Here is a 22,204-nt window from a genome sequence, read left to right on the forward strand (position 1 = left end):
CCCGCCGATGTCAACTTTGCCTTTCATCCTTTCGGGGTCGATAAATCAAGTACTAGTGAAATACTGGGGTCGATGTAATCGACTAGCCTCCTCCCCCACAATTTCAGGCCTTATGCTTAAAGTAGAAATTATTATTATTATTGTTCAGGCGGCAAACTGGCAGAATCGTTACTGCGTCGGGCAAAATGCTTAGCGGAATTTGGTCCGTCTTTATGTTCTGAGTTCAAATTCTGCCGAGGTCAATTCTATCTTTCATCCTTTTGGGGTCAATAATAATAAGTACCAGTTGAACACTTGGGTCGATGTAATCGATTTCACCCTTTCCTCCGAATTTCTGGCCTTGTGCCAAAAATTGAAACCATTATTATTATCATTATTATTATCATTATTATTATTATTATATTATTATTATTATTATTATTATTATTATTATTATTATTATTGAGTGAGAGAGCAGTGCATGCCATCAAAGTGACACTAGGGTAAAATATACGAAGCCCAGTATCCATATCATGACTACCTGTCCGATAAGGGTACACCAGGCACATGCATCACAACCAAATGTGCGCGACATGGTGATCTCATATCAAGATAAACAGCACATGACCTTGCAGGTGGGGCCCAGTTAGAATTTTCTTGAGCCCATCCCGCTCAAAAGGTCCCTGAATAAGGATTGTTTAAGGATGTTGAACGAACCACCCGTTTCCAAAGGAGAATTATCCAAACCTCTAAGAATTCCTTTCAACACACGGCTATGAAGCTCCCCGACTGCTTCTGCTCGTGATCAGAGATGCACATATCGTCAGCCACTAAGGGAAATGCTCAATTTGTTACGGTCAAACAACTGACAAGCAAATCTGTGGTATTGAGCAGAATATCTGCTGTAGCCCATCTTTTATACCAAGACAAAACAATGTACATTATAACACTTCCAATCAGTTAAGATCAGAAGCCACGAGAGCCACTGCCTGGTACTGCATCAGAGCAATTATTATTATCATTATTATTATTATTATTATTATTATTATTATTATTATTATTATTATTAACAACGCCATCTCATAAGAAGACGCATAATAACCGTTGCTGTATACTCACTGGAACCCAGCCGTCCAACACCGCTCCTGATCACTTTATTACGCAGATATATTAATAAGTTTTTGCTATGTCCTTCTTCTCTTTTCATATTGATTGTTTCCTTCCGTTATGGCTATTTACACATTTCACACTAACAATTATTGACATGATCTCCAGCATATTTATCTAGACACCATTTTTTTTTATGAGCAACGTCTGGAGTACAACCTTTCCCCGGCGCCGTGCAGGTTTATGTTTGCTATCGATTTTGAAGAGCGAAACAGAGAGAGAAAGAGAGAGAGAGAGAGAGAGAGAGAGAGTGAGAGAGTGTGTGTGTGAGGGAGATGGGTGGAGAGGGGGTACTGAGGGAGAAAGGGAGCAGACTGACATATTTTATATATATATATATGTGTGTGTGTATGTGATTTCTTTGTCTGCCTCTCTCTCTCGCTCTCTCTCGTCTCAGTATATATATATATATATATATATATATATATATATATATATATATGTATGTATGTGTATGTATGTATGTATGTATGTATGTATTTACATACATATATATAATATAAAATATGTATAATGACATGTATATATATTTACGCGTGTGCGTAACACATACATATTTATATACATATATGTTTATACATGTATTGTGGGAGAGAGAAAGTGAGAGGGGAGAAGGTCAAGGGTCAGTACATGACTAGACAACGTAATTATTAAGGATATTAAAGCGAGTCGACCAGCTGAATAAGCGAACACTGCTAACAGATACGTAAGCATATATTTACATAAACGTTCATCCCATGCATTCACATATATGCACATGCGCAGACGGGCACACACTGCAAAGCACACGTCTAAATGTACAAGACCGTGTGAATATGTGCACGATATATCTGTGTGTATGTCTGTGTATGTATGTGAGTGTTTGTGTATTGTATATCTAAGACATTTACGAGCATCATACAGTTGCATCATAGTGTAACTGACTCAATGAAACGGAGGTTGCCATAAACACTCGCGTATATATATGCATACACACAATGCACACATACATCTTTATGCATGTATATATATATATATATATAATATATATGTGTGTGTGTGTGTGTATAGGGAGAATTCACCCCCCCCCACCAAAAAATAAAAGACGAAGACAGGTGGTGTAGACAACAAACAGATGTATAAGTATAACGTTCAGGAAGTGAAAAAGTCTTTAACGTTTCGAGCCTACGCTCTTCCACAGAAAGGAACACAGAAAGAAACAAGGAGAGAAAATAAAGAATGTGTAGTGGTTAGCGATCTATCATGGCTATATATGTATTTAAATATGTGTGTTACGCACACGCGTAAATATATATATATAAAAAATGTATAAATATATATATATATTATATATATATATATAGTAAAAGTATATATATATATATATATTATATATATAATAAATATTAGGGAATAAATCCAAACTTACAGGGAAAAATCAGATTTAGGATTGAATCCAATTTTATAGTAAAATATTATATTATATTAAATATTTTTTAATAATTATTACATATTTAAATAATATAAATTAATTTATGTATTGGCTTAAGTCTTTCATTGTTTGATTGTCTAATATTATATATATATATATATATATATATATATATGCTTTTACTTGTTTCAGTCATTTCATGGCTTTTAGTCGAATAAATCGACTCCATAAGTTATTCTTTGTAGTCCTGGTTCTTATTCTATCTATCTCTTTTGCCGAACTGCTAAGTTATGGGGACGTAAACATTCCAGGATCAGTTGTCAAGCGATGGTGGTGGATACAAACACAAATACAAAGGCACACAGACACACACAACCATATATATATATATAATATATATATATATATATATAATATATATATATATAACAGGCTTCTTTCAGTTTCCTTCTACCAAATCCACTCGCAAGCCTTTGGTCCGCCCGAGGATATAGTAGAAGACATTTGCCCAAGCTGCCACACATTGAGGCTGAAACCGGGACCATGTGGTTAGGCAGTAAGCTTCTTGCCACACAGATTTCTATCTATCTATCTATCTATCTATCTATCTATCTATCTATCTATCTATCTATCTATCTATCTATCTATCTATCATCTATCTATCTATCATCTATCTATCTATCTATCTATCTATCTATCTATCTATCTATCTATCTATCTATATATATATATATATATATATATATATATATATATATATGCATGTATTGCTGCCCTCATATGATAGAGGACCGAAGCACTTCAATTCAATGCAGCACTCAATCCGATCTCGTAGCTATCTACACTCTTGAAATGGAGCTGCAAGGAAGATAGAAATTGAGCTACGATAGAAAATCCAGGCACCACACAGGTAAATCCAATGTGTAGGTCTAGCGAAGAGTAAAATATCCAAATAAGTGTTTAGCAGATCTTTTATCTCCAGCTGCAATTGTTTCCGTACCACTCTGTTTTTAAAACCATTGCAAGCAAAACTTCTCAGTGCAAAAGTTTCGTAATATTTGCAGTTTTATATATTTGAGTAGCACTTCATCTCACTTGCAACAACATTGTAATGTATGAAATAGTAAATATTACGTAACTCTTTACATGGAACTTTTTGGTGAAATGACGTTAGAAGCAGAGTGGTAGCGAAACAGCTGTAACTGTCATTAAACATATCTTAAACACTTCGTTTTCGTATTAAGATTGCGCATGTATGTATATATATATATATATATATATATATATATATATATATATCTTCCTTTATTCTTCTACTTGTTCCAGTCATTTGACTGCAGCCATGCTGGAGCACCGCCTTTAGTCAAACAAATCGACCCCAGGACTTGTACTTATTCTATCGATCACTTTTGTTGAATCGCTAAGTTTCGGAGACGTAAACATACTAAGATCGGTTGTCAAGAAATGGTGAGGAGACAAACATAGACACACAAATATACCACCTCACACACACACACACACACATCTACATCTACCAAATCCACTCACAAGGCTTGGTCAACCTGAGGCTATAGTAGAAGACACTTGCCCAAGGCGCAAAGCAGTGGGACTGAACCCAGGACCATGTGGTTGGGAACGAAGCTTCTGGCCACACAGCCATTCCTGTCCCTATATATGAATGAGAAAATTAAGAAAATAGACATCATTGACGTACAGACGTTATTTATTTAAAAACATTCAATTCCTTATAGAGAAATACTTGCCTACAACTCTTTCCACAGCCAAACAATTCAATTACAGGAATTTCTCGACAAGAATTTGAATGTCTTTAAATAAATAACGTCTGTACGTCAGTTGTTTCTATTTTCTTCATTTTTTCATTCATAAAGCTTTTTAATAGCCATGCGTTTCAATGATAGGCTAATATACCTGGTTTTCACTGTACGTTAGTATAAACGGGGGGAACTAGGATGCTTGCATCCCTGAAGGGACGTTCGGTTTCCTTGATTAAATGATATAAATTAAGAACAACCAGGTAATAAATCTTATAGTCTAAGGTCTTTTGGAGTACCTCTTGTATTTGCTAACTCCAAATCATGCCTCATGGGGCAGACTTATGATCTAAGGCGTTCTAACCATAACCAACGTGTTTATTTCTGCCATAGCCTAACTATGATAATCTGTTGTTTTTCGTTTGATGGAGATTTAACCGCTATTTCTAGCATTTCGAGTGACCTTGTGAAGCATTTCTTGTTGACTCAACATTCAATATTATGAATACCTCTGTGATAGTTGTTCTGGTGAACCGAATCCACAGCCATTTTTTAATGTGCTGCAATAGACGAAAGAGCCCCAGGATGCTGTGAAACGCTGCTTCGTTAGAAATTAAAGTAAATCAGGCGAAACGGTTTCAATTCTAACTGGAAACTTAATTATCAAGTCAGACGATCAGTTTCACTTTCAGTCTGTCTGCCGTGTTTTTGTTCGCAAATCTCAATTCTGCACGAAACATTCGTGTATGTTGGCGGATTCTCTTAAAGCTGCGCTCACACACACACACACACACACACACACACACACACACACACACACACACACACACACACACACACACACACACACAGATAACATGTAGGCTTAGACATACAGATTAATGAATAAGTACAGATAAGAGATAGGCATTCATATTCTATGATACGTGCGTATGCACAAGAGACCAAACTATTCTCAAATTTTTAAGTATTTGTTCTCAAGCGAGGGACATTTGTTCTCTTCCGTTTCCGGCAATGAGAGACTCTAATAAGATTATGTTGGTGAAATCTTTTGCCATCAGCCAGACTCTGCATCTAGCACCGCTCTCTCTCTCTCTCTCTCTCTCTCTCTCTCTCTCTCTCTCTCTCTCTCACATACATAACACACACACAGACGCACACAGACACACATAAACACGCACACACACACAAAGACACACATACACACAAATACACACACAAACACACACACACACACACACACACACACACACCACACACACCACACACACACACACTTTTAATCTCTTTCTCTCTGCTGCCTTCTATGAGTTTGATTAAAAGCTGAAACAGTATTTGGAGTATTTTGTCCAAGGAATATTAGTTTAATATGCAGGCAATTTCTAGCACTTTTGTCTACATAACGCTGCTCCGTCTTACGATCCTATATTGAAACTGTTATAACTCCGTTTCTTGCCCAAGGACATATCATTACAAAATGTCAATAATGAGAAATGGCAAAAGACCAACAGATTTAAGCAGTCTTTGTTAAAGCAGTTTATTGCATTACTTCTCCAAGATAATTATGAAAACTCAATGCACTTACAAGGAAAAAACCCTAAGGACCATTTGTTACTCAAACAAAACAGTTTGTTCAGCAAAAGAACATTTCTTTGTTTTTAAAATATAAACAGTCACTTCAAACAATTCGTCTGTTCGACCTTAAATGTGATCAGTACCGAGTTGCCGTAAAAGGTCATTTGTCCATAAAGAAAATTAGTACCTTAAAACAATTCTTTTCTTCATCCTTAAAAAAACTTTTAAAAAACTCAATACCTTATGACAATTTCTCTCTTTGTCTTGTAGATGCCAATTGGGGTTTTGTGATTATCTTTCTCTCAAAATACAAACGGTATTAAGTAACAATTCTTCTCATTGTCCGAAAGGTACCTTTTGGACAAGGTAGGCGTGGTTAACAAGCTCGCTTTCCTACCACGTGGTTTCAAGTTCAGTCCTACTGTTCGGTGTTTTGGGCGTCTTCTACTAAAACTCTAAGATGACCAATACATATATTGTAAGCGAAGTTTTAGATGGAAATTGCGTGGAAGTCTGTCTGTTGTGCATATAAACTCGTATATATATTAGCTTTTATTTGTTCCAATCATGCCGGGAGACGGATTTGAAGAATTCTAGCCGAACAAACCGACGCCAGTACGTATTCTTTTTTTTCTGCTTAGTACTTTTTCTATTGTTTTTGTTTTTTGCCGAACTGCGAAGTTATGGGGACGTAAATCAACCAACACCATTTGACAAGCGGTGTATGTGTGTGTACACACACATGCAGACACAAACACATGTATATGTAAATATACGACGGGTTTCTTTTGGTTTCTGTCTTCTAAATCCACTCAGAAGGCTTTGATCGACCCTGGGATATAGTAGATGACTCTTATCCAGGGCGCCACGCTGTTAGATAGAACTCGGAGCCATGTGGCTGGGAGGCAAATTTCTCACAACACAGCCACATCTGTGCCTCTCAAACAACACTTATTTTAGTGCTGTTGACACCGCCGGATTGAATGGTACTGCACAGGTGTCGAAACCATAATGATATCCGTGGGGCAGCTGATGATGGCCGTATGTTGGATTCTTGGTATGGCTGTTTTTGTATATGTGAAATAGTTATTATAACACATCCTCGGGGTCCAAATGGGCCAATTAGTAGTCTATATGGATCTTGGGGTTCCATATGATCCTTAGGGATCCATATAAGATTTTGTTAAAATCTACGTACAATTAACTGGTTATATTTCTACAACACACAAAATATTTAAATATTTCTTTTTATACTATTCCTAATAATATCTAATCATAAAAATATAGTAGGAATTTTTAGACATCCAAAAGCTATGAGAGTCCCACCCACTGAGTAAAATAGAAACCAAAGGGCAAAAAATGGTTGAGAACCACTGAGTCACTTTCCAGCTGGTGATTTTGCTTTACTTATTTCCCTTTATTTTCCCACCTGGATGAAAGGCATAACGTTCTTCATTGTTTATTTCTCCTCATCTCATCGTAAAATATATACTGTTGTGTGGAGTCGGGTCAGAAGAAATGAATACATTTAATAGTGAACGAAGACAAACTGTGGCAGCCTTTTTTGCCCAGTTTGACAATAAAATTTGGATGTTTGTGGGCAGTAAAGAAATAAGCAATATATTGATATAGTGATGTATTTCGTCGGTCTTTATGTTGTAAGTTCAAATTCCACCGAGGTCGAGTTTGCCTTTCATCCCTTCGGGGTCGATAAATAAAGTAGCAGTTGTGTACTGGAGTCGATCTAATCGACTGGATTCCTTCCCCAAAATTTCAGGCCTTGTGCCTAGAGTAGAAAAGAATATATTGATATAGTGATGTCTTCTAGTGCATCATCCATAGGTTGCAGAATCTTCTCTCCCAGCCCGCCTCAATACCCGAGGCGGTCCTAAAAGAGAGTATGGACGCTGCCTTTCCTCCTCTGATTAAGCTATTATAAAAACAAACATAGACCACGTCCCAGTTTCGATTCTCGATATCCCTCTTTCACTTCATTTACACCGTTAATGCCTTAAATAAGAAAAAAAGAAAGAAAATAAAATAAAAGGTCCCTTAATATCGTTTTCCCCTATATAAAAATAGAACTTTATAAGTATATACGAAATCCATATGCTAAACGCTAATCTATAAAGAAAAGGAAAACAGGAATTAAAAACAAGATAAAGAGTGAAATAAATGGTTTGAGTTTGTATGTGTTGTCTTAGAAAGAATTTTTTTCCAGATGCCAAATTAACAGGACACCTAAGGTCTAACGTATGTCATTAGGAGTAAATGGTACCAAAAGCTTTTCGGATGAAAGAATCAGAAAGAAAGAGAAAGAGGTTTATTTTTAAAACAGCTCCTCCTTTGTCTTAAGCTGTTATTTTAATCTTAAAACGCCAAGAGTTCTTGGTGGCAACACGGGGAAATAAAAGGAAAAGCCTTATTATGGATCATCGGACATTTAGTCGATTTAGACAAATAATCCTTGTTGCACGCGCACGCATGCACATGCACACACGCACAGACACGCACGCACGTGTGCGCACACACACGCAGGTACGAACATACACACACACGCATTCATGTTCGTGTGTGTAAGTGTGTGTGTGTGTGTGTGTATATTCATGCATTTGCATTCGTATGTATGTTTTATATATATATATATATATATATATATATATATATATATATACATACTCGTAGACAAATACATAAACTGGAAGCAGTGCATACATTCATGTATAATACACGCATTCATTTATTCATACATACATGCACACATACATACATACATACATACATACATACATACATACATACATACATACATACATACATGTATATGTAGATATGCCTGTATATATGAATGCATATATATATATATGCGTGTGCGTGTTTGTGTGTGTGTGTGTGTGTGTGTGAATGCATATATGAATGCTTATGTATGTGTGTGTGTGTGTGTGTGTGTGTACACAGTTAAAATTAGAATAAATATACAAATCATAAGAAATTCCTATGTAGATGGCGCCAAAGGGTCTCTCATCCCCCGACTCCGGCGGTTATAACTTCACAATAGAGAGCGTCTTTCAACTTAATTACACAATTTAGCATCGAATGATCTCGAGACATAGTTTTCTACAACTAGTAAGATACTTTAGACATTCTACGACAGTAGTTTTAGTTACCTACAATGTAATGACACACTTTGCAGTGAATTGCTTTCGTTTTTGCTGTTGTTGCTTTCCACTTTTTGTTTTATTTTCTCTTTTTAAAAAACTTTTCTTTTATTTTTTTTTCACACTATATCTTCTTATCCTATAAATTCAAAATGCCTTATGTCATCTATGAAATTTTATTCGCCGCCTTTTATTCCCATTCCCATCTCTCTATCTCTCTTTCTCCTCCTTTATTTCCCTTAAATTTCATTCCCTTTCATGTGTTTATTAGCCTTTCTTTTTCCATCTTTCTCTCTTATTCGTCTCATCTGTCAAACACTATGAAGCAAGGAACTTAGTCTTTCGCCACGAAGCGGTTTCTCTTCTCGGTAGAAAACTTAGATTTTTTATTTTCGTGGGTAAGAAAATGTTCTACTATCTCTCAGTGTATCCGGTATATATATATATATATATATATATTGGTATCCAAAATAGTACATACGAGACTGACAAAGCAGTAACTGACAGAGGAAGCAGGCCAAATTTTTCTGGTTCTGTTCATCTTGATGCCAATAGTTATTATACAATATTTCAGCTTGATACTGCAAACGATAACGGATGAACACTAGATGTACTTTGGCGACTAGTTATTGTAAGGGAGATAATCACATCTCGATCAATCATGACGTGATGAGAAGTTTGAATTTTAAATCAGAGAGCTATGAAGAAGATGCAGGAAGTCTTTGAATACTGATTGGTCTGCTACAAACGCTTCTACTCTTCCTCTAAAGATGGGGTCTCGCCTCATATTTACAGAAATGAAAATTAGCGATATATTTATCTTGAAGTTTATAAAATAAATTCTAAACTTTGTTAAATTGAATTTTGTTTTATATTTCACTTGTTGCAGCCACTGGTCTATGGCCATGCTGGAACACCACGTTGAAGGATTTAACGGAACAAATCACTCATTTATTATCATACACACAAATATTCACACAGACACACAAATATGAGACGAGTTTCTTTCAGGTTCCTTCTATCAAATTCACTGACAAGGTATTGATTGGTGTAGAGCTTTTGTAGAACACTCTTGTCCAATTTGCCAAGCAGTGGGACTGAACCCAAAACCATGTGGTTGGGAGACAAACGTCTTACAACACAGTCGTGCCTCCGCCTCTGTAGTCTGGTTCCTTTTATTTAATGTTTTAATGATTTTATCTCAAATAAAGTTTATTTGTTTTTCAATTATAAATATAAATGCCCTCTCCTGTTACAGAGAGAATAAACGGCTCTGGATGAATATGAAAGCGGATATCTTGATGCTAGAGTTAGTCTTGCCGTAATCTATATACTTATTTCATAACAGAAAGTCAGATTCGATCGAAGAAAGATTAAATACATTCTATTCAGTGGAGGCGCAATGGCCCAGTGGTTAGGGCAGTGGACTCGAGGTCGTGGGATCGCGGTTTCGATTCCCAGACCGGGCGTTGTGAGTGCTTATTGAGCGAAAACACCTAAAGCTCCATGAGGCAGAGGGGTGGTGGCGAGCCCTGCTGTACTTTTTCACCACAACTTTCTCTCAGATTTTCTTCCTGTTTCTGTTGTACCTGTATTTCAAAGAGCCAGCCTTGTCACACACTGTGTCACGCTGAATCTCCCCGAGAATTACGTTAAGGGTACACGTGTCTGTGGAGTGCTCAGCCACTTACAAGTTAATTTCACGAGCAGGCTGTTCCGTTGATCGGATCAACTGGAACCCTCGTTGTCGTAACCGACGGAGTGCCACGACATTCTATTCATAAATACTTGTCTGTTTTTGTATATCCGGGATTTAAATTTCTAATATATACTACCGTTTATTAAATCGCAGTTCATAATTACTTGAATGCCTATTGGCTGATATTTATAGTCAGTTGACTGACACGTAGAGGCTCTCATTTTGGCTTGTTAAAATTACTTGTTATTATAGAATAGGGGCTTAGAAAATACATATATCATTTGGTTAATTTCCAAGTTAATTCCCAAGTCGGATATACCGAATTTCTTCAACAGCGAGGAAGGTAACTCAAATCCAACAATGTAAAAGTGTTGCATGGAGAGCGAATAGCAACGTATCCTTTTAGTCTCTTAGTAATGAGACACATACATACGTACGTACGTATGTACGCACGTACGTATATATGTATGTATATATCCATCTATGGTATTCACCACCAGAGTCCATCACGGTATGTATATGTGTATACATGCGAACATACACATATATATATGTGTGTGTGTGTGTGTGTGTGTGTGTGTAACAATTTTGGAAGCGTCGAATGTGTTGGTATTTTATAGACAAAAAGTAAACTTTGAACGCAGTAAAGCAGTAAGAACAGCAGAAGAATATTGGATATTTACCCTTATAAGACGGAAAAGAGGTGGCAGCAGATGAACCATTAACTTTTCTGGTGATTTGATGAACTAGCTTTCTTTATTAGCATCGATTTGTGAATATGCAATTGTATTGTACAAAACCGAGCATACACATTTGTGCAAACATGTATGCAGAATTTCTTCCACTTTTAAATTAATACTAAACGAAGAAGGTTGCGAAACGGTCGTAAGCCTAAGAATGTCACGAGGTTAAATAAATATGTATTAGCTCTCATACCCACTGACTTTTAAGACATATATATATATATATATATATATTATTATATTATATATATATATATATATAGGGGAGAATTCACACGAAAACAAAAGACGAAGACAGGTGGTGTAGACAACAAACAGCTGTATTAGTATAACTCTCGGGAAGTGAAATATAGAAACAATTATTGTTATTACTATCATCTTTGAGGCAGCGAGCTAGCAGAGTCGTTAACATGCCTGACAAAACGCATTGCGATTTTTCGTTTGTCATTAAGTTCTAAGTTCAAAATCTATCAAGGTCAACGTTGCTTTTCATCATTCCAGGGTTGATAAAATAAGGTAACAGTCGAATTCTCTGAAATTTCAGGTGTTGCACCTATATTTGAAGCGATTCATATTAACATTTCGTACTGAACCGCTTGTCAGACGGTAGCAATCACGTATCCAGGTTTTATTACGAGAGAAGTTTGCTAACCACTCGCTCAATTCTAGACAAAAGGACATTGTTTAATGCAATATGGCTGACTCTGAAAGAGAAAAATTGATCCTTTGATTGATGAAAGCAAAGTTATATGTTATGTAATTTGAACTGTAAGAGCCGAAACAAATAACGCAAAACATTTTATCGGATGTTCTAACTGTTCTTTCCAAAGTTTCGCCATATTTTAAGAAGGTAAAATACACAATTTTGTGAATACAAAGATGGAAAATGGAGTAAAAAAAGAAAAAAAAAAGGACGAAACACCATTGTCCCACTTTTGTAGCATCGAATAGAATGAATGGGAGCTTGTCCCCTTTGTACCTCCGTCTTTATATCTCGAGTTGCCATCAGTCGTGATGGTGAATATTGCCATGAATGTCTGTGTATGAGAGAGAGTAGTTGTATGTATGTATGTACGTACGTATGTGTGTATGTATGTATATATGTATGTAAGCTTGTATATACGTATGTATATATGTATGTAAGCTTGTATATACGTATGTATATAGGTATGTAAGCTTGTATATACGTATGTATATATGTATGTAAGCTTGTATATACGTATGTATGTATTTAGACAAATGCCTTAACTACATTTATGTGTGCTATCTCAATTTTTTAGACATAGATATAAGTAGAGAAATCTTTTTACTCCATTTACATGTATTTGACTGCGGTACCTCATTTTTTTAGTCATAGATATCTTGAGATAAAGTCCTGGATTCTATTTAAATCTAATTGTATTGCCGCAGTATCTTTATTTATTTTAGCGTAATCTCATGCTTGTGCTTAATTTCATTCTATCAGTTTAACAAAAGATCTTGTTACAAGCATTGAATGCTTTATCCAGAGGAGAGAGAGAGAGAGAGAGAGAGAGAGAGATAAAAGGAAGAGATAGATAGACAGATAGATAGATACGTACATACATAAACAGATAGTAGAATTTGGGGATATATTGATGGCTCTAGAAAACTGAAAGTGTTATTAATATTAGCATGAGCCGCAAAGTTAGTCACACAATACGGTTAAGTGCTTCCAGTATCTCTAAATAGTATAGATAAAAATGAAAGATAATACAACTGCGATATTCTCTCGCCTCAGGTTCATCGTGTAATCATATCATCCGCCTTTAATATACAATTAATATTGCTTGTAAGGAAAACTATTAGATTTTACAGCTGCGTAATGAATCTGCATCGCTTAAATTATTTTACCCCATATATATATATATATATATATATAATATATTATATATATATATATATATATATATATATATATGTATATAATATATATATATATATATATATATATATTATATAATATTATATATATATATATATATATATATATATGCATATATATATATATTAATATGCACAGAAAACTATATATAAAGTTTATATGTATGTATGTTTTGTTAAAGGCCGAAACCGAGGTATGCATTTAATTCTGTTTTTTATATAAATTTTCATCTGTCCTGCCCGCCAAATTTGGTTCTGGTGTTCGCTGAATTTTTCCTCTAGAGAATTTCCCTTGTAGTTTGATCGTTGGTGATCTGTTTCTAGCATACGGCCGACTTCCTAGCAGTCAAGCCCTGCCAATATACACATATATTAGAATTTTCTCTGACTTCTCAGATTTTTTGTATGCTGGACTACTGGTTTTAAATTGATATTGAAATTAATATTAATTTATCTCCCTCATTATTTAAATATATTATATATTATATATATATATATATATATATATATATATATATATATATATATATATATATATATATACCTATATATATATATAGTCTGATCTATATGCTGTGAGTCAATGGGCAGTCAGAAACAAAATGCAACTGAACGAGGGAAAATTTGAGCTGATGCATTTTGGAAGAAATTCCTCACTAAAACAGCTATACTCTCTTCCTTCAGGGGAACCGCTCACAGCCTCTAACAATATCAGAGACCTGGGTGTAATTGTTGATGACGATCTCAGTTGGAGTGCACACATCAACAATAATGTCGATATAGCTCGTAGGATGAGTTCCTGGATCTTAAGAACTTTCCGGTCCAGAGAACAAGGTGTCATCATACCACTTTTCTCCTCTTTGTACGGCCACACCTCGAATACTGCTGCCCGCTGTGGTCTCCTCATACAAGACAAAACATCTCGAGGATTGAGTCACCCCAGAGGGCACTCACTAAACGAATTGAAGGCATGGCTGCTCTCGATTATTGGGATCGCCTTAAAGCCTTGAAACTTTACTCTCTCCAGCGTCAACGTGAGCGGTACATCATTTGTACAATGTGGAGAATATATCGCCAACTTTGCCCAAACGACTTGAACATTAGCTTCAAGATTCATCCAAGACTGAGACCACGGGCCATACGTCCCCTGCCCAATTCAAGATCACAGCATACATGTACACTGCAACATAATTTCTTTTCCTCAACAGGCCCTGCCCTATTTAACATTGTCCCGAAAGAGATCAGAGAGGAAAAGGATCCCATCAACTTTAAACGGAATCTGGATAGATTCCTTCAAGGAATACCAGATAAGCCACCAATAATTGGATACAACTCACCCAACAAAAACTCATTACTTGAATGGACCATAAACAAAACTTGACTTAATCCTATCAGGTGGTGCTATTAAGTTAGACATGGCCTGGACCAATCTTTGGTCGAACATATCTAAGTTATCTAAGTTTGTATATATATATATATAATATATATTATATATATATATATATATATATATATATATATGTATGCGTTTGCCTATGTATGCATAGATGTGTATGTGTACCTGTGTGTGTGAAAACGTAACCTAGTGGTTATAGTGTAGCACTCAGGAACTTACGACCATGGTTTCGGTTCCCGGGGCGACGGTTTGTTGTGCTTCTGAGGAAAACACTTCATTTCACGTTGCACAAATCGGACGAGCCCTAAATGAGTTCCAGCAATAGCTGAGAAGTTCAAGGGAGGATTATTCCAATGTCAGTCACTTATACGGCATGGAAACCGGGTAAAGCTTCCATGAATCCTGGGTCTTATGAGGCCAAAATAAGTATTTTATGTACATGTTTATGGCTTCGTGGAGGCGTGTGGCTTAGTGGTTAGGGCATTCGGTTCACGATCGTAAGGTCGTGAGTTCGATTCCCGGCGGTGCGTTGTGTCCTTCAGCAAGATACTTTATTTCATGTTGCTCCAGTCCACTCAGCTGGCAAAAATGAGTAGTACCTGTATTTGAAAGGACCAACCTTACACATTCCCAGGGAGATCAGCATGATGCAGAATGAGATAAAAGAAACCAAGGCGGTGAAGATTTTAGAACATTTATAAATAGGTCTTACACTTGTTTCCGGGATATTAATTATATCCCTTCATCGGAGACGGTGTGAGAAAATGGTTAAGCAATAGTTAATTTAGATAAGATATGAAATAGAGAGTGAAGTGGAGGAATGAAAATAGATGTGCGATATGCAGGGATATTGCATTTGTAGATCCATTATTTAGGCAGAACGGTATACATATAAGATTCCAATACCTTGTGAATAAAATCCAGTAGTATTTAAAATGGGTCATTCCAAGTATAGAGTTTGTACACAGTGCTATTGAATCGAGGGTTATATATATATATATATATATATATATAGAGGGAGAGAGAGAGAGAGAGAGAGAGAGAGAGAGAAAGAGAGAGAGAACCTCCATAAAGTAATTCATTTAATACTGAAAGATATATAAATTTAAATATATTATTATCAACATTTTACTAAAAAGTTCTATTTTACTAAATAATATATATTAAAAAAATACGCATAAAACGACGACGCGCCGACTAAAGCCTTGTTAGTGAATTTGGTAGACGGAAACTGAAAGAATCCTGTCGTATATACGGCCCGTGGCTATAGTGCCATGCAATGGGTCTGAATCCGGCATCATGTGATTGGGAACTAAGCTTCCTACTACACAGCCACATATACATGTGTGTATGTGTGTGTGTGTATATGTGTGTGTGTGTTTGTGTGTGTGTTGTGTGTGTGTGTGTGTGTGTGTGTGTGTGTGTGTGTGTATAAGCGCAGGCTTGGGCTGTGTGGCCTGTAATTATTTCTATTCGCAACAACGTGGTTTCAGGCTTATTCCTTCTGCATAATATCTTGAGTAAGTGTAGTCCCTATTGTAGTCCCTGTTCGGTGAATACCGTATGAGTGAATGATTTCTGGTTGGCGGCAACTCTGCAGACGACCGTCGTCTATATGATGTGTACAGTATGCGGCGTGTCTGCTCTAACTCTTTGTGTTTCTCCTCATGACACCTGGCTTCTGTTTTTGCTTCGTGTACAACTCCATAACTCACCGGTTCGAGCACATAAATGCTTGATGCAATATGTACCAGACTTAAAATACGTGGTTTTGTTCGAACAAATCTTTTAAGGCGGCCCTTCAACGTGGCCACCGTCCAATAAGTTACCAAGTAAAAGAATACATACATATATATATATATGTATATACGAGGGGTGCTGAAAGTTCCTGGCCTTAAGAGTATCGCTAAAGGCCTGGCTGGAGGCCCAGCCTTCCGAGTTCTTTCACAGGGCTTAGGAAAACTAAAGGACGGGTGCAATAAGTGTGTGGATCTGAGATAGGAATATGTTGAATAAAATCATAATTAACTGGATCCTCAAGTATTTTCTTTTACCCAAAAGCAGGAACATTTCAGCACTACGTCGTGTGCATGTGTGTATGTATGTATATATATATATATATATATATATATATATATATATATTACACGCATGTATGTATATATATATATATGAGTATATATATATATGAGTATATATATATATATATATATATGAGTATATATATATTTATATATCTGTGTGTATGTGCGTTAATATATACATACACAGACACACAGACACACATACATGCGCATATATATACATATTCCATCTTTTGGTGAAGCAGGTAGGTGCGTGAAGTGTCTCCTTGTGAATTTGATGTAGATTCACAGACCCGTCATTTAATATGTGAGAGCGTCTTTATTATAAGTTGGGACTTCCGGCCCAACTCGAACCTCGATTATCTTACTGACTCCTGTTTACCTCCTCCCGACCATTTTTATTAGACTTTTATTTATGTATTTATTTATTTATTCATTCATTTATTTTGTTGTGTTTTAGTTTCATTTCGCACGAACGAAATATCCCAAGCGTAGTTAACAATTTGTTTGGTTTACAGAAGAATCACGCGAGCGATGCCCTTATATGGAAATGGCTATAAATTTTTCTTATTAACATCAATTATTTAGGTGTTCTTACTATCGGTCAGAGATTCCTGGTTACACAAACCAGACTTGACATTTTGTTTTCAATGGAAGACAATATTATTTCGTTTACGTGATTGGTTTACAGAAAGAAAAAAAAAACCCATTCTTTTTCAGTCTTCTTGCTCTATGGCTTTTAATGAGCTGCCTGCGTGCTTCAATCAATTTTATATTGCAGGAAGTTTTTACTGAAATTCCTTTCGTTTTTAAAACCCCTCACTTTTATTTAAAATTACTGTCCATTTTGTCTCTTCATTGTCTGACTCTTACAATGAATTCATTTTATTAAACAGTTTTGGTTATTTATTAATCTAATTCTTTCTTCTCTACTTTTTCTATTCTTATAGCGCTGCCATCGATAAACCAATCAAAATAGGACTATAAACCAATCAAAGAGGATTTTCTGACAGATGAACCAATGAAATGGCGATTCATGACCGGTGTACTAACTAAATAAGACATACCGATAATAAATCAATCAAAACCCGTTTATGTCTATTCATCTACTTGTAAGTTGTTAGGTCCATCCCCACTACCATCACCAGCTATACAATTGATAGAATCCGGTAGAGGGAATAACTGAATTAACGAATAACTTAATTACCAAGTAAGAATGAAGACAGATGGGTATATGTCAAGCCAATGACTTCTTCTGAAATTTACAATAACAGCGCAAGATTTAGTATTTCAATAGTTTACTTCTTTGACTGTTCACTCAATGTATTTTGCTCTAACATTATAAACTACACTAGTATTTACTGTTTATACTATTAATCTCTTCTTTCTTGTGTCTCTTTTTGTGTTACTATCTACGCCATGTTATGGTCTATGTTGCGATAATGAAAACAAAATTGAATAAAATTGCACAATGAAATAAGATTTCTATTGTAGAAAGCCGGGACATTAAACCTGCTGCATCACAGCAAAATCAAAGTAGCAAATAAAGTGCAAATAAATAACTAAGTATTAAGTTCAGAACTGATAACAATACAGCATAGCTGGCCGTTCCTACTGAAATGGGTTTAAGATATTGATTTCTGACATAGAGAGAGAACGCCACAAATTTAAACGGAAGGGTATAACCGATTTCATTGAACAATCGAACTCGTATCCGATTTCCGATTGGTATTTTGTTTTAGTGACCCGTAAATATAAAACATGAAATACAAATACGACCGTCACAGGATTTATATTTTGAGTTCAAATCCAGTGATGGTCGTATTTGTAATTCATATTTTAAGTTTACGGTTCACTAAAACAAAACACTAATCGGAAATCGGATACGAGTTCGCTTGTTCAATGACATCGGTTAAACCTTTCCGTTTAAATTTGTGGCTTTCTCTTTCTATATCAGAAATCAATATCTTAAACCCATTTCAGTAAGAACGGCCGACTATTTTATTTATTCAATACACGGTGATCGCTTATAAGCTTTAAGCTTATAAAACATTATTATTTACAAAATTGTAAAACTCGGCACCGCTTATCAAATCATCCCAGAAAATGCATGTGCTCGCTTGTTCATATATATATATATATATATATATATGCATGCACACATACATACTCACACAAGTATATGCACACATACACACATCGCTAAAACTAATTGATATATTCTTTTCTTGTTAATCTGGTTACCAAGTACATATATGTGTTGCGTGTGTGAATTGGGTACGTGTGTGTCTATATAAATGTGCGTATGTGTGTATGCTATATATACATGTATATGCCATTAATAAAAACATATGTAACCGCGTAGGATAGCCTGATGCACTACTTACCAAAAGTCGACCCTTTGTGTCCTGTTATCAAATTCAGTCCATAGCGAAAGATCTAACTTCACTTGGATAGTTTCAAGTGGTTCTATTTAAGTATTATAAGCAGGCACAGTCTGCATCTCTTTTTGCCAATAAGAGAATTATTAGATTAACAACTGTCTCATCATCTTTAACTGATTTATAAACAAGTAAAAGTATAGCTCAGAGAAGGATATGATCTCGCATTCATAAAAAAACCAGCTATGTATTTCGGAAATGTTCGGAATTCTATTTTCCCAATTTTTTTCCCTACGTCGTAAAACTCAGATATTTGTTCTACTTAAGTTTTCATAAATTTTTGTTTACTTGTTGACATGTTGCATAACATATTGCCAACACGATACTATTCTTTAGTAGCAATTGTTATAATAAATATTTTGTTGCTCTGAACTCACCAATCATGCTCATAACATTTGAGTGTTACATTCGCTGATATTTTAGCTACATTAAAATTTCTTTCATATTTCTTCACTTCTGTTTTTCTGTTCTCACCCGCTCTCTTTTATTTTCTCGATTCTCCTACTTGCTCTATGTCTCTCGTCTTTTTTCTCTTCCTTTATTCTCTTTCTAGTTCGTTCTCCTTCTTCCCATTCGCTGTCTGATACTACCTGTTCTATGATGTATCGTTGATTTCCCGTAATTCTAATTCTATTACCTATGACACGCTTCGTCAAACTTGGATTAGTGACCTGGTCTTTAGTTCTCAGCTATTTAAACAGTTTTCTGTGTTCCTTTCTGTGGAAGAGCATAGACTCGAAACATTAAAGATTTTTCACTTCTCGAGCGTTATACTAATACATCTGTTTGTTGTCTACGCCACCTGTCTTCGTCTTTTGTTTCTTTTGTGTGTTTCTCCCCTATATATATATATATATATATCCTTCTTCAAGAGCTCACGGTCATGACTTAGCTAGCAATTTTCGTCTTAGCGTTACATATACTCACAATTGAGCCTGTTGTTTTTTCCACACTACTCGGGAAATTTTCAAAATTTGATATTCTTTGCCACTTCGTGCCGTGTTCTATTTTGTCTTAGTCACACGAGCTAATAATTTCGCGTGGCTTAAATATTTGTTGTACTTTATTTTCGTAAATTTTCGTAAGCTTGTCTTCTCTCGTAGCACCTTGTTTTCACGACATCGTTCATTTGTTATAAATCTACCACTACTCTGAGGCGAGCTATCCTATTGATAAAGTGTCCAAACTGCCTAGTTCTTCAGTCAACAGTAGATGAGTAAGAATAATATCCATGCTTTTCTCTTTCCTTAACCTATGCCTTTTACCTGTCGTCTGTGCTGAATTTTTATTCCATTTAAGCGTAATGTCACGTGGATATTTTGCCCGAAGTTATGTATGTATGTATCTGTCTGTCTGTCTGTCTGTCTGTCTATCTGTCTGTCTGTATGTATGTATGTATAGATTTATGCATATATAGATATGTGTGCGTGTATTATAGTTGCTGTTGAATTTTACTATGACAAAATCTTTCTGAATTTTCTGCTCATATTAGATGACTTACCCAAAATTGGTAGTCGTAATGGATTGCTTCTTTATGAATAAAGGGAAACAAAAAACCTGAAGATATTTTCTTGCCAAATCATTAGATTTACCTCCAGGAAGGTAAACAGCTTGTTTCTTACATTTTCGCGCAATCTGATTGAAAAACAAATGCTTTTTTTTAGTATTTCTATTTTGTTAGTTGACATTCAACAGAAAAAGTCAAGAAATACTCCTTGAAAGAAAAGCTTTCACAGATGCATCGAAAACACGCGTGAAATGAAGTAAAAAGAAAAATTGAAAGAAAGAAGGCAAATGAAAATGAACAAAGGCAAGAGAACGATTTTAACGACTTGATTAACAATAACAACAGTAGCAACAACAACAACAAACAGATTTGCACACACAGCTTTGCAAATATAGCAACCGACCAATAACGAAGTCTAGTAAGAGAAACAATAATGGCAGGAGTTTGTCAGGGGGAACTATCTTTTTACGTGTTGGTTTGTCCAAAAACTAGCAAGGAGAAAGTTGACACTCGTCTGCTTCTGTATAATTTTGAATGCGTTCTCCGAGCAAATTGAAGGAACCCTTGAGAAACATATAGGGGCGAATGGTATTCATTGAACAAAGCGGAGTGTACGACAGGTTTACTTGGTTTTCGAGGCCGTAAACGAGGTTAAAGAACAAGCAGAGAGAGGAAGCTACACATCTATCCATACACTTGAACCGCAATATATGGTTCAGTGCAGCCTTTAGGTTTATAGTGCAATATGGGTGGATGGTAAGTGCGAAGGTGAGAAAAAATTAATAGTTCTTATGATATTTCTGAAACACAGGATTGCATCAAAGCTGTATCCTGCTAGGGGTGCAGAAATATGAGCAAATGAGTCTAACGCCTATATGACTGCTAAATCTATGTGAGACGATTTTTGCCCCCAGGGAACATGAAAGACAGAGTGCAAAACTGACGGACAGTAACAAAACCATCTGAAAACGTAATAGGTTCCCAGGTTTTGTTGTTGTTCCAATAGCCATGAGTGGAACTCTGAAAGTGGTGGAGGAGAGGAATAGATGATCATTGCGGAGAGAAAGAAAAAGAAACAAAAGGTGGTTCATAAGCGAAGGGAAACAGGGGTCTAAGACACTCGAAGAGAATACCAATCCACTGGACGACGTGATTTTTATCACTGTGAGGTGGAGCAACATGTTCAGCTTAGAGATGGATTTCGATAGAACTGATAAAGATAAAGATGTTTTGTATGAGAAGGCAAAACTTAGGACCCATATAGAAAAGACAGACAAACGGTACGTTGTTGGTGATGACCATATGAATAATTTAACATGAAAGAGAAAATCTGGGAGACGTTGGAGGTACTCTAGACCCAAAATTTCTTG

Source organism: Octopus sinensis, linkage group LG8 (assembly GCF_006345805.1).
Source record: "Octopus sinensis linkage group LG8, ASM634580v1, whole genome shotgun sequence".
Classification (NCBI taxonomy): Eukaryota; Metazoa; Mollusca; class Cephalopoda; order Octopoda; family Octopodidae; genus Octopus; species Octopus sinensis.